This window comes from the organism of the source record quoted next, unplaced genomic scaffold (genome assembly GCF_019419815.1).
Source record: "Pyrus x bretschneideri cultivar Hongxiangsu unplaced genomic scaffold, Pyrus_bretschneideri_v1 Contig1, whole genome shotgun sequence".
Classification (NCBI taxonomy): Eukaryota; Viridiplantae; Streptophyta; class Magnoliopsida; order Rosales; family Rosaceae; genus Pyrus; species Pyrus x bretschneideri.
Window position 1 is genome coordinate 7,297,057 of NW_025999390.1, and position 15,523 is coordinate 7,312,579.

Sequence of the window (15,523 nt, forward strand, 5' to 3'; positions counted from 1 at the left end):
GATTGATGAGGAATTGAAGTGAGGCGGAATCAGAATCGAATTCCAAGTGAAGTTGTTTACTAAAACTATCCGGAATCGGAGTAGGAATAATGTTGAGTCTATATAAGTTATTTACTAATTCACTTCAATCGGAATGAAAACTCGGTTGATTACTATATTGCCCTTACATAAATAAATTATTTTCACACTAATTAATTAAATTTATATAATAAAATTCATCTATATAAAAATATATAAATAGGTTTTATTTATTTATTAAAAGATGACATGAATGATGACACATCCCAACCAAAATCAAGACGTGCTGGCCGTCACGTGAGGGTGACGTAGCCGTGTGCACAGTGCGAAAACAATAATAATAATAAAATTACAAATAAATAAAAACCAAACCACTAGATAAACTAGTTAAGGTAATACGCTAGTATGAGACTAAGTGTGACAAACATAATCAGAGCACAAATAGCCTAAGTGAAGTCCAGAAGAACGAATACTAATTATACAACACCCAAAGGTGATCCTACATTGGTGATAATTTGTCAGGGATGCCGTGAATTCCTCGTAAGCCACCAAAAGAGCGCTCCAAACTAGAACTTGGAGGGGTGCAAAACAGAAAGTGTGAGTGGGCAAAAACAAAGCTTTTCAAAATCATTTTATTTCTCAAAAGTTCTAACCCCTCTCTGTAAAACCTGTATAGTTTCCCAGAAAATAGAACGTATATATACCCAAATCCAAATCCAGAAACAATCAAAACTCTAAATCGTAAATCCCTAATTCAACATGCATCCTAAATAGAAAATTAATCCCTAAATAGAGAGGATTACATGTGTCTTTTTGATTTTGGCTTAAACATAACAATGTCACTAAATTAAGTCTATATAAAGGGGGGGTGGGGGGGGGAGGGGAGATATTTGAAGGGAGAATGAGATAAAGGAAAGAACGGGGAAATTAAAGGAAAGAACAAAATTTTGTGACCTTTTCTACTTGTTGTGTCAATATATAATTTAGGTTGGGTTTTTCAACATTAAGCAAAGGAGTGTCTAGCTTTTGAGTAATTTATGTGGATTAACTTTTGAGGAGTGTTCCTTAAGATTTGGTGCTTTTATGGCTCAATAGTGGGGATGCCTGGATTCGAAATTGGTGAGCATCACATTAAAAATTGAACGCAATGAAAAGACCAATTAAATGAAACTTATGAATCTCACTATGACCTTCTTTCTCATGGTGAAAAGCTACAATGAGACTTTTTCTCAACATATTATTTATTTATTTTATTTTAGGTACAAAAGAGATATTATTTAATTTCACGCATAGACAAGCTACTGCAAATTAACAAGTATGTATATATAGAGCACACTAGAAATTAAATGGGAAATAACAGGGAGAAGTTAATTGGAAAACTACGGAGTGCCTAACTTAGTGTTGATGCTTAGCGAGCAATAGACCACACCGTTTGTATGAAAGTGAGTATGATGAGAAAAGTAGCAGCAATGACAGAAATAATTTTCTAAGGTGTGTTGAAATATTTTTGTTTCAGATCTGCCTTCCATTTGTTCCACGGCTTTTCGTAGTAGTCGTTGAGGTCCTTCGCAACGATAGCATAATAGAATTCATCTCTGAACACCAAAACACCTTTGCCAAGGCTGTTAATCCGAGTAGACACCTCATTGTTGTCACCAAGCAGATTTTCAACAATTCCATTCTTGACAAGAAATTCCACATCATTTGGGGTGTTCACCAAATTATCCATGAGGATGATATAATCATTGAAGTAGTTGCAATCGCAATGGCATTGCTCAAAGGCAACAAGGTTTCGGAGTACACACTCTGTGTGATCCTGTATTTTTAGATTTGGAATTTTCAAAATTCCATCTTTGAAACATATATCAAATAGATTATCGTTTGATCTTGCCTCAAACTTGACTCCTGCCTGGTGTAGTTTCTTCATGCTGGGTACAGAGTTTCGACTGAATCTTGATTTTCATTCCCTTCCTCATCCGTTGGTAAATTTAAAGTTCTAATCAAATCAACAACATGATCTACTTTAAAACTAGAAGAAGATCCCGAATCATCTCTTTTCACATATAAACTCGTTGATACCTTGCAGAAAGTGTAAGAGAGGTCAAATACTGAAGGCATCGTCACCGGCACCTCCGCAGTGGCAAAGAGATCCTCAAGAATGAAAAATGGCAGCTGATTTTCAAGCAAAAGCATATCAGGTCTTATAATTTTTTTCAACCATGGTTTGTAAAAGATGCGGTCATTGCTATTGGTACCAACGAGTTTATCACTGCTCAACTCAATGGTCTGCGCATAGCAACTGCGCAATTCTGCTTCCTTGCCCTTTATTTTCGTTACATAATCTGCCAAGCGGACCTTTGTCCGATCTAAAAAATACTGCAGGTACCTCTTCTTGTGTTCCTCCATGTCTTCTAAGCCTTTCTTGCCATGGTGAATTGGACCTATAGAGACTACTCGAGGTGTGTAGGCATTTTCATTTGCACACCGTAGTTCTTCAGGAACTCTATAGATACAACACGAAGCGGACAACGGAAGCAAACCATCCAACTCCTTACTCGTTGAAGTTACTAACGGAATGTGGGGGTTTTCAATGTCGTTTGTAGCTTCGTTGATTCCTTCCGTTTAATGCTGATATCTTTGTTGTTTCAAATCGTAATTGCTGACAACGAGATGATGATAACTGACACAACAATAAACAAATTTTTCGATAATAGAGAAAATTAATCCAAGAATTGTAAAATATACACACCCGAAAAAAGTAAATTTTATTTTATATATTTATGAGGAGCTTGCTTAGTCAAATTTAATTACTTTCTTCTATCAACCCTCTTATATTTTTTTTAAATCAACGTGGAATGAGAGAAAAATATAGAGCAAAATAGTAGTATCTGCAAATAATAAGTCATAAACTTGTATTCTTGTAGTATTTTTATAGAGTTGCCATGTTCCACCAAAAAAAAAATTTTTTTGGATCTTTTCGCAACCAAAAAAAAAAAAAAACTAACAAATATTCGACAATAAAAAAAAACTAAAATTAACAAATCATTGAATTGTCCATTTATACAATTATTCGAAAACATGTCTCCATAGGCAAAAAAATAATATTTTCTCTCTACGGATGTCTAAAAAACAAAAATATTTGAGTTAACAAACAAAACTAATTCGACAATAAAAAAAAAACTAACAAATCATTGACGTAACCCTTTAATTCGTCACCGACAGCTCAAGTGGAGCCATATAGATGTTGGTGTGTAAAGTTGGCTCCATACAAGATAAGAGGATGTGGGGAGGCATTTCACATTGGGGAAGTATACTAATAATTCAAAAATTAAATATAAGTAGTTCATTCCTAATTATATGGAGTCTTTTGATGATAACACTTCGCAGTTGAGGTTTATTGAGCCGGATGGCATCTATATATCAGGCCTAAGTGGTTAACTGAAGACAATATATAGTAGTACATGTTGTACTAAATAGTGGACACTTATAAAGTTGAAACACACATACACAACCAAACTATTCAACTCAAAGATATTAAAAAGAAAGCTGCATTATTGAAGATGATCAAACAAATTGAAAATATCAAATAACATAAATTAACCTAGAATGTAGAAAAATAATCAAATCAAAATATAATAGTTAACCAATTTGCATAAACCACTAGCTCAAGTTGTGCACAAATTGATGAAATGTGACATTCATATGAGAAACCAATCCGTTCTTATCTCAAACATTAACCTTCTTAACTTCGGCTGATGACAACAATCAATAGCAAAGTGACATCAACAAGGTTACGTCATTTGGCACATGAAGATAGATAGACTTTCATTTAACAAACTATATAATTGGGGGCATGAGGCCAATAATTGTAGAACAGAGGCATGCATACAACCATTCAAATATAAAAACTAAAATCTTCAAGAAACAAAAAATGCATATCCCTGTGTTATTTTGTTTTTATCCTTTGATTGTTCAAAGACTAGAAATAATAAACACGAGTGTGTAAAGAAAGAAAAGATGTACGCGAAATCACTTCATAGCAGATATGAAAAGTATTGAGCTTCTATTCAAACTTAAGTGCAATGAAAAGCATATCAACTTTTTCCAAATAATAGCACATCTTCAGAAAATTAGAGGACTTTTCATGTGCTTATAGAGAGTTGGCTACTCCCCGATTTACAAATTGATTTTATCAGGGTAAAACCTTAATAATTTCTTCATTACAAAAGGTAGACAGGTTGATCAATCAATTTCTTCGAGCTACCTACCCTTATTTTTCTTCCACTATAAACATATATGGTTGATTTAATTCAATATTCAAAATCGTTAATTGATTTGACACGTATGGATAGAAAAACAATATCTAAATTGAATGATTTTTTTTTTTGGCAAATATGATCTTTGAATAATGACAAAGATAGTGAACGGTTTTAATTGTGAAGTTCATAAGTCGAAGATACATTAATCATAAGTGGGAAAAAAAAATAGGTTCTCCGGAGGAACACAAGCATTATCTGCTATTTAATTACGATCATTAATCATGGATGATTAAAGTTTATTTTGATTAAGAAAAATTTCTACTATTCATGGATAACTTGAAGAAACTTAAAAGAAAATATGTGGCTTTGGCAACCAAGCCAAATTCAGTACAATAAATAGAAAATGTTATAGTGCATGTATATTTTTTTTGTCAAATTATAACGCATGTATTTGAGAATTGAGATAACTAGATGTAGTTGAAATGACTAATAATTCGAAATTTAATGATTGTATTCCTTTCCTTGTTCAAATTATAACACCCATGAATTTAATAGTCTAAACAAATAATTGTACCTTATAATATCGTCTAAAGTCCTACAAAATCGACTTTAATTATAGAGAAATGATAAGAAGACTTTATCAAAGTGGAATTCTCAGTGGATTCTCTGTCATCTTATATTTTTGATACAATTCTCGTGTCATCGTTATAAAATATTGTATAAAAAAACGTAAGGTGACAAGGAGTCCATAGAGACTAGAGTTCCACTTTTGGAAAGACTTTTCAATATGTTAAAAAATTAATAATATAAAAAATAAAATTTCCCACCATTTATATAATTACACGTGATATACCACTTATGTTACGAGCACAGAAAAAAAAAATTTCTTCCACTTTTAAGAGAGGCTCCTTAACATTTCTCTTAATAATAAACCCATATGTTCTAGAAAAGCTTACCAGAAATCAAGACTTCCTCTGTCGAAAGAATTTGAGGCTTGCAGGTTATAAATTATTGTAAAAGGAAACATTATATGGTACTAGCAAAGAGCGCATACGTTGTGTGTGTGAACAATTTCTCGTAATAAGTACATATTTTTTTAATGTTACATAATTACTGTTTTGTCCTCCTTATGTAAATATTGTGTAACAAAAGTGAGGGTAAAATTGAAAAAATAAGTATAAAAAAAGGTAAAATAGGGATATGATTGTTATTTTGTCGAAATGTACAAAATTACTAAAGGGGAAAAAAGTTGACAAGGAAGATTTTCTTAATAATAGTATAGATTATCATATAGTGATACAAGCACTCTTATGTAATGGCGAGAAAGGGGAAAAAAGTTGACAAATAAAATTTTCTTAATAATAGTATAAATTATCATATACTGATACAGACACTCTTATGTAATGGCGAGCAAGTTAATAATATTCTTAAACCATATTTTAGATATTATCATATAGTGACACAGACACTAATATAATGGCGAGAAGGCATCGAATAGTTACTTACCTTTAGGTGTGGAGGTGCTCTGCAATACGAGCAAGAAATCTCCGCATATTCTTAAACCATTTGTAAAGCATTTAAATTTGAATGAGTATCATTGAAACAGAAAAGTGGATGCATCTATTTTTCCAAACATAAAAACGAACAAAGAAGAAGAAATATTTGCCTTCCAATAAGGTTATTTGTAAAGAAAGTTGAGGTTCCACTACAAAATCGATGACTATATGGGGAGTAGCACAATATCTTTCTCCTTTCATCAATATGAGGCTCTTTTACATTCACATTCTCACATGTCTGCTCACATGTAACGAATTTTCAAAAAAAACACATAGACAATATGAATTTGGTGACGTGTGGCCGTCGGGCCACACACGTGGGCCAACCTCCTCTGATACCATAAAGAAAGTTGAGGTTTCACGATAAAACCAATTGACAATGCGGGGAGTAGCTCAACTTTTTATAAGCAATTGCAATGTTTCTTCTTTCACCAATCTGAAACTTTTCTACCTTCACATTCTGATAGTTTGACCATAGTAGAATAGGCCCGTAAGTGCATATTTTCAACGATTTCACAATACTCACGGGGGACTCCATAAGATATATACAGAGTGAATAAATTATGGGAGCGACGAGATGCACATCATCAGTTTGTCTAGTGAATCCAGTCTCCATTAGTTGGATCGTTGAAGGAGGTTGTTGGAAACAGATCAACAAGGTTGCATCTATAAATTGATTATTGATCTAATGATAATATAAAATCACAATATAGACTAATAGATACAAAACGTAAAACATAGCAGGTATATATGTACATGATTCAAAACTGAAATTTGAATAATTATGGCTTCTGAATTTGTGGTTGAATTAGATCGTCTGAACTATAGTGTTTGTGTCTTTTTTGTGAAATAGTCTGGATTCTGATCAGTTGTCAATAAGGCTTATGTGACGACCATGTGAACACGGCCGGCCTCATTGGATTTCCTAATGAAAATTATAGAAACTATTTGTATTGTTATTGATTCATTGAATTCTTGTATTTCATGGGGTAAAGTGAGATGAATGTTGAATTTCAGAAGACGTTGATGTAAATAAAGGCTTTTCTTTTTGTAGTACTTAATTTCAGAACCTTAAAAAGTAATGTCAGTTTTCATCAAATTCTTTACACTAAAGATTGGCTAAAGAAAGTAAAGGACGTGAGTACCAACTAGCTATTGGTTAGTAAGCTTCTCAAGTTTATATGACCTAAATACTCACATTGATATGTAGTCGACTGCAGAACTAGAATACTGTTATTTTCGTGATAAGTAATTTAAAGAGTACACTCAGAAAATGGATTTGTTCTTGTTGTTGTATTCAACAAGTTCATGCAACTTTATTCTTCTATTCCGATGGCCTCAGAAAGAGTAGCAAAATAGAAGTACTTTGCAGCAATTCCTTAGTCCATGCTAGCAACTGTTCATCCTTTTCAGTGTTCACGAAATGATCCATATGATGATGACAAGCTAGTTTTTGGCTGATCCCACTTTAAACTTGACTACCGCCTGGTGTAACTCTGTGATGCCATCATTTTCTTTTTACCCATGTTAAGTTTGAGTTATTACAGGTATGCCATCATTTTTACAAAGTATATATTCCTAATTTTTTTGATATTTTTTTTTTCTTCGTTCTCCCTTCTCGCTCTTAGAGCAGTTCCACCGGGGAACCTTTAGGCCGGCACCCAGCGAAATTATTGGCCAGGCACCCAGCCAATCCACTCTAGCCGAGCAGATAGGCTGGCAAGCTCCGGGGAGGAGATGATGAAGAAGCAAGGAGTCCAGAGAGAAGAAGAAGAAGCAGAGAGTCCAGAGATAAGAAGAAGAAGCAGAGAGTCCAAAGAGAAGAAGAAGAAGCAAGGAGTCCAGAGAGAAGAAGAAGAAGGGCAGCGGCGCCAGCAGCGTGATTCTCGACCCCGAGCTCAGCAGCAGCGGCGGCACTAGCGGTGTCGAGGCCGAGTCCCGGAAGCTCCCTTCCTCCAAGTGTAAAGGCGTGGTCCTGCAACCCAACAGACGCTGGGGTGCCTAGATTTACGAGAAGCACCAGCGCGTCTGGCTGGGTACCTTCAACAAAGAGGACGAGGCCGCCAGGGCCTACGACGTTGTTGCATAGCGCTTCCGTGATCGCAACGCCATCACCAACTTTAAGCCCTCATCTGCCGAAAAACTGTGCTTGACCGCACAGTTGGAAAATCAAGGAAGAAAGTGGGAAAAGTGGGAAGAAGAAGAAGAAGAAGTCAGAAATTTAAAATTAAATTATTATTTTATAATAAAAAATAATAATATTTTAATAAAATAGACTAGGTTATTTTTTTTATAAATGGAGATACTTTGGTCTTTTACTGTTTACTTGACTGGATAAATACGCTGCTGCTGGCGCAAAGTCTTTAAGGGTGGAACTGCTCTTATCTCTGTCACTCGGCTAATGACGACGGCGAGCTATTTCCGTTCGAAAGCCGGCGAGTCGGACCTCACCGTTTCACCAATCGTCTCCCTTTCATCTTAGGAACAAGAAACACCAGTCGCATGCATCGATTCGTTAGGGTTTCGAAGAGGATATTCGAAAACTCCTCAAGAGTTTTCCGACGTTTTTGTGACGATTCCGGCGAAGATCGGCGTCGAGGTTGGTCTCAAGCTATTCCTCAGAACCTCAGGTACCTTCTGCATCTTTTGCACTCAATGATCCGCTTCAAATTTTTGATTTAATATAATTGGGTTTTAGTTACTTTTTCGTGGATTTTTTCCTTTCAAGTTTCTGGGTTGTGCACAAATTTTCGTTAAATTTGTGGCTTTTTTTGGTGTGATTTTATCTGAAGGTTATGGTTGCCTTGAAGGATGGTAAGCCCCCTCACTCTTCTCTCTCTCTCTCTCTCTCTCTCTCTCTCTCTCTCTCTCTGCACTTGTGTAGATTATATTTTGTTTGATTGCAGAGTTTTTGGTTCTTAAAAATCTCCATTTTTTTTTTATTTCGTTTCGTCTTAATTTTATTTATTATTGATTGTTGCCTAAAAATCTATGAAGGGTTTGCACTTTTGATCGTGGACTAAAAGATTTGAATGAATTATGATAATCTTTTTAACTTTAACTAGCTTCAAATAGAAGCTCTGAGTTTTCATTTCTATGGAAGCATGGCTGAAAACTATCCCTAAAAGATCTGTATTTTAATAGTTAATTCATTTTGGACCCTGGAATACGAGTATCAAACGCTTCATAGATAGCATTGCAACTTCCAGATCATGCTGAAAGCAGAAAGTGCTTTTGGCTCATATTAAAGCAGTTGATAAAGTTGTTCTTCTTGCTTGATATTTAGTTCGTATTTTGATCTTCGACCAAATTCCTAGAATCAATCCAACATATATATGTTTTTCATTACTCTTTATTAAGAGTACCCTTTTGTGCATATAATTCATCAGCAGATCTCAATCAAAGTTGTATATGATTTTGTATAGAAAGAAAGCGGCTGGGATATGAGCAGTAGGCGTTTTTACAACGATGATGAAAATTTCTCCGAAGACGGTATATGTTGATGAGTTCGAGAAAAAGAAGAAGATAGCACCTCATTTGAAAAGAGCAATGAGTGAGAGTAATTTTGGGTCCATCAAAAGTTCGATCTCATTGATGCAAAAGCTTGAAGAGCATTAGATGTGAGGATCCAAGGAGTGTCCCGGTTGTGGACACAAGCTTGAAGGAAGGCCGTACGAGTAATAATATTCTTAGCTTGACATACTGTTTGGTAGTAATATTTTGAATATGAAGTAGAATTTTATGCTAATATAAACAGGGTCCATCTTTATCTTTTACTGTAATTTGTTTGTTTACTTTTTTATTTTGGTGCTTTAATTCCATGTTTGTAGTTGAAATGTAATTAAATGGGATTTGTTACAACCATCCTGCATAATTAAACTCCGGGAGGAACATGGGTGAGCTCATGTTTTAGTTTGTCTCTTTCATATTTTTTAAACATAATTCAATACCTAAAATTTCAAAAATTGATCAACTAAGAGGCAAAAAATTGTATTAATTAGTTTACAATATTGTACCATGACACTGATAGAAAAATGACTGTATATGCTGTAATACAACCTTGCATACATGGTGAATTTATGATGTACAATTCAATTCACAAGCATATATAAAAAAAATAAAAGATTTTGCTTTTTTTTTTTTCATCTTCTGTCCATATACGAATCCCTCACGACTATGGAATGTTACAAACCTTTGAAATTCTTCACAATTATCCAGTAATGTAGAACAGAAGCCACCAAATTCTTATGAAGATAATTTTTTTTTCTTTTCTTTCATCACATGATGATATTAGATATGTTTGGGTTATGAGTACAATAAATTCATATATTTTTGTTGAACATTTGCTAGAATTATATATCTGGAGGGGGAGTTAATCTTAATCTATATAACTTGGTGCATACCACCCTTCCTTTAGGGGTTCAAAAAATCGAAAATCGAAAAAAAAAGGAACTGAAAACCAGACTGAAGCCAAAAAAAACCAAACCGAAAACTGTTAAATCGAATCGAACCAAATCTGGCTGGTTCGCTTTCGGTTTTTGAGGTTCGAAAACCGAACCAAAATATTATTAAAAAAAAAAACAAAAAAAAACATTACAGCCAAGGGGGTTCGAACCCCTTCCTGCTTGGTTGATTATCTTTCGCTTAACCAATTAACCAATAAAAGATACTGGTAGAACTCAGACCAGTGTGTTATGCTTACTGCTCTAACTGTTTCACTTACAATTTTAATAAGCTTCGTTTGCTGAATTTACTTTTGATTATCTTTTTTATGGGATTCAAAATTTGAGTTGATTAAAATTGGTAATTTATTGTCATATAGTTGATTAGTTGGTAATTAAATGCAAATATTTTGCATTAACTTTTTAAGAATCCGGATATTTTCCAAATCACAATCTGATTTGGCTTGCATATAGTCTTACATGTAATAAATGAAATTTCAAACAAGTAATGTTGGTGATGAAATTGACAGTTTATAAGTTATTTGACAACCCTGACCTAAGATGTGGGAGCTTAGTTGGATTGCAATATGGTTTTAATTGGGTTTCCTTTTGTTCGTTTGTTGATGGCACCAAGTTGTGGTTTATAATATGAACTTGAAAGCTGTAATATTAAAAAATGCACACCCCATCTACAGGAAAACGAAGAAGAAAGAAGAGTGAAGTACTTGGTGGCAATGGAGAACAACGTCAAAAGTAACCAAGATACATTTTCTATGTAATATATTCTACAAACATCTATTTTTTTTAGTAAATTGTAGCTATGGACTCTTAATTTTAATTCAATTAGAGTAATGGTCCTTCAATTAAAAATTCATTATCATTGGTCTTTCAACTTTAATTCAACTGGAGAAATGGTCCATTTACTTTAACCCAATTGTAGCAATGGTCATTCCAACATAACTCGTTTTGACAAAAATTTTGATGTTGTTAACGAAAATGACCATAATTAGTCACTTTGATGAGTTGAGGGACCCTAATTATATAAATGGTTATTCCAAGATAACTTATTTTAACAAAATTTTGACCAAATTGATGAAAATGACTATAGCTACACATTTTGATAAGTTGAGGGACTAATGATAATAGATTTTTAGTCGATGGACTATTGCGCCAATTTGATTAAAGTTGATGGACTATTACTATAATTTACTCTCTTTTTTTTCTTATTGAACATATGTAATATATTTTGATATATTTACTATATTTCACACATTTAATCAGTTTTAAAACCCGCAGCATTGCATGGGCTAAATTGCTAGTTAAGTCTATATGAAGGGGAAAAATGTACAAACTTTTGAGAACCAAAATTAAGGTTGGGAGATATTTGAAGGGAGATTGCGATAAAGGAAATAATGGGGAAATTAAGGGAAAGAACAAATTTTGTGTCCTTTCCTACTTTTTGTGTTAATATATAATTTAGGTTGGGTTGTTCAACATGAAGCAAAGGAGTGTCTAGCTTCTTAGTGTTCGCTTAAGATTTGGTGCTTTCTGGCTCAAAACTTGGGATGCCTGAATTTGAAATTGTTGAGCACTACATTAAAAATTGATGAGCAGTCAAATGAAACTCATGAATCTCACTATGACCTTTCTCATGGTGAAAAGCTACAATGAGACTTTTCCTCAACATATTATTTATTTATTTTATTTTAAGTACAAAGGAGACATATTATTTACATTTCATGCATAGATAAGCAACTGCAAATTAACAAGTACATATAGTGCACACTCGAAATTAAATGCGAAAGAAGAGGGAGAAATTAAATGGGAAACTTAGCGTTGAGCGCATTGGAAAAAAGAACACACCGTTTGTATGAAAGTGAGTATGATGATCAAAGTAGCAGCAATTACAGAAACAGTTCTCCAAGGTGAGTTGAAATATTTTTGTTTCAGATCTGCCTTCCGTTTGTTCCACGGCTTTTTGTAGTACTTGTTGAGGCCCTTTGTAAGAGTAGCATAATAGAATCCGTTTCTGCTAACCAAATTACCTTTGCCAAGGCTGTTAAACAGAGTAGACACCTCATTGTTGTTACCAAGCAGATTTTCAACAATTCCATTCTTGACAAGCAATTCCACATCATTTGGGGTGTTCACAAAATTATCCATGAGCACGATATAATCACTGAAGTAGTTGCAATTCGGAACGCAATGGCATTGCTCAAAGGCAATAAGGTTTCGGAGTACAAGCTCCGTGCTATCGGATATATTTAGATTTGGAATTTCCAAAATCCCGTCTTGAAAACACATATCAAATAGATTCTTGCTTGATCTCACCTTAAACTTGATGCCAGCTTGGTGTAGTTCCGTCATGCAGGGTACAGCTAGAGTTTCGACTGACCCTCGATTTTCTTTCTCTTCCTGATCCGTTGGTAGATTTAAGGTTCTAATCAAATCAACAAAATGCTCTACTTTAGAACTAGAAGAAGATCCCGAACCGTCTCTTTTCACATATGAACTCGTTGATACCTTGCAGAAAGTGTAAGAGAGGTCAAATATTGTCGTCCTCGGCACCTCCGCAGTGGCAAAGAGATCCTCAAGAATGAAAAATGGCAGCTGATTTTCAAGCAAAAGCATGTCAGGTACTAAATAATTTATCAACCGTGGTTTGTGAAAGATGCGGTCATTGCTATCCGGCACGATATGCTTCTGGACCCTCAATAAGAACTCAATGATGAACGCGGCATCCACAAGAATGATTCTTACAAATTTGTTACTGCACAACTCAATGGTGTGCGCATAGCAATTGCGCAATTCCGCTTCCTTGCCCTTGATTTTCTTAACATAATCTTCCAAGCTGACCTTAGTCCGACGTAAAAAATACCGCAGATACCTCTTCTTCTGTTCTTCCATGTCTTTTAAGCCTTCCTTGCCATGGTGAAGCGGACCTATAGAGACTAGTTGAGGTGTGTAGGCCTTTTCATTTACACACCGTAGTTGTTCAGGAACTCTGTAGATACAACACGAATTGGACAAGGTAGGCAAGCCATCTAACTCCTGACTCATTGAAGTTGCAAACGGAAATGTAAGGGTTTTCGATGTCATGAGCTTGGCTGTTTCCTTCCATTTAATGCCGATGTGTTTGTTGTTCCAAATCGTAATTGCTAACAACGAGATGATGATTACTGACACATTAATAAACAAATTCTTCGGTTATAGAGAAAATTAATCCAGGCATTGAGAAACATGACAACAACAAAAATTAATCTAGATAATAAAGAAAATTATTAATCAAGGAATTGCAAATATAAAGAATTAAATTTTGTTTTATATATTTATTAGGAGAGCGTTTAGTCAGATTGAATTAATTTCTTCTATCTACCCTTTTATATTTTGTTTTAATCCACTTGGAATGAGAGAAAAATATAGAGCAAAATACTAGTATCCGCAAATAAAAGTAATAAACTTGTATTCTTGTAGTATTTTCCTAGAGCTATCATGTCCCACCACGCAATTGAAAGAGAGAATTATTATTTTTTATTTTTTTTTTTGGTATTTTGATATTTTCGCCAAAAAAAATAAAAAGACAACCCAAAACTAACAAATATTCGACAATGAAAACACTAACAAATCATTGAATTGTCCATACAATTATTCGGAAACCCACAGGCAATTTTTATTTTATTTTATGTCCCTACGTGTCTACAAAAGCAAAACTAATTGATTTAATAAACCAAGCTGACGTGACGTCCCATTAGGATTGTGACTTAAACCTTGAATTCATCCCCCAATGCTCAAGTGGCGCCAAATGGAAAGGGGTTATTTCTTAATCCCTTTCACATAATCCTACTCAACAAATAATTTGGATCCTTGAAATTTGATCTAACGGATACAAATAAGGGTTCATTTTAAAAATTTTAATAATTTTAGTTGTTGGATCAAATTTTAATGTCCAGATTGTTTGATAAGAATGATTAGGTGGAAGAGATCCGGAGATGATCTTTTTCCGTTGCAAATAAATGTTAGTGTGTAAAGTTGGAGTCCAAATTTTCGAAAAGAGATCATTTTCTGATTTCTTCCATCAAAACCTACGATTAAGTGATTTGAATTCTTAAAATTTAATCAAACGGCTAAAATTATTATAACTTTTTTAAAAAAATTATTTTTAACCGTTTAATCAAATTTCAAAGATCCGAATCACTTGATCCAAGTGGACTTTGATAGGGAGGATCTCTTCGCCAAATTTTCTGCCCCTAAAACCCCTCGGCCTCTCTGTGCCATTTTTTTGTTGACAGCTGTCCTTTTACATTAATACCTAAATTTAAAAATAAAAAAAAATTAAAAAAAAGAAGAAAAAGAGAAAGAGAGAAGACAACGAACCGGTGCTCGCCGGCACTGATAGGAGAGGAGGAGAGGAAGTCCACCGGCGAGGTAGGGTCGGGGTGGGTGGGGATTAATGCAATGCTAGGTTTTTTTATTTATTATTTAGTTTATAGTTGAAGATAAGTTAAAACCAGATGTAACTAAATTAGAAAAGGCACAGAGAGGTCATATGGATTCTTGGGTGCAAAAGATTTGGACTCGTAAAGTTGGCTCTATACAAGATAAGAGGATGTGAACAGCCATTGCACATTGCAGAAGTACGCTAATAATTTAAAAGTTAAATATAAGTAGTTCATTCTTAATTACACGAGTCTTCTGATAAAAAACTTTGTAGTTGAGGTTCATAAAGCTGGATACTATCTATATATTAGGCTTAAGTGGTTAATTGAAGATAATATTAATGCAGATTGTACTTAATAGTAGACACTTGTAAAATTAAAAGACGATATCTATAAAATAATGACAAAGATATATGGTTGATATAATTCAATGTTCAAAATCGTTAATTGATTTGACACGTATGGACAAAAAAACGATATCTAAATTGAATGTTTTTTTTTTTTTTGGTTGCAAATATGATTTTTAAATAATGACAAAGATCGTGAACGGTTTTAATTGTGAAGTTCATAAGTTGAAGATACATTAATTATAAGTGGAAGATAAATAGCTTCTCCGGAGGAACAAGCATTATTTGCTATTTAATTACAATCATTAATCATGGATGATTAAAGTTTATTTTGATTAAGAAAAATTCCAACTATTCATGGATACCTTGAAGAAACTTAAAAGAAAATATGGAGGGAGAAACTTAAAAGAAAATATGTGGCTTTGGCAACCAAGCCAAATTCAGTACAATAAATAGAAAATGTTA

At 33.9% G+C, this 15,523-nt stretch overlaps 1 long non-coding RNA gene and 2 pseudogenes across 1 annotated transcript; 1 reads left to right on the top strand and 2 right to left on the bottom strand.

Moving 5' to 3' along the window:
* Window positions 1–1,345: 1,345 nt before the first annotated feature.
* On the bottom strand, window positions 1,346–7,265 carry LOC108867203 (annotated as a pseudogene).
* Window positions 7,266–8,194: 929 nt separating this feature from the next.
* Window positions 8,195–9,757, top strand: LOC103944646. Its single transcript, XR_666856.3, has 2 exons — window positions 8,195–8,463; window positions 9,259–9,757. It is a non-coding gene; the product is annotated as an uncharacterized LOC103944646 (long non-coding RNA).
* A 2,173-nt stretch (window positions 9,758–11,930) lies between these two features.
* On the bottom strand, window positions 11,931–13,396 carry LOC103940238 (annotated as a pseudogene).
* Between the last annotated feature and the right edge of the window lie 2,127 nt (window positions 13,397–15,523).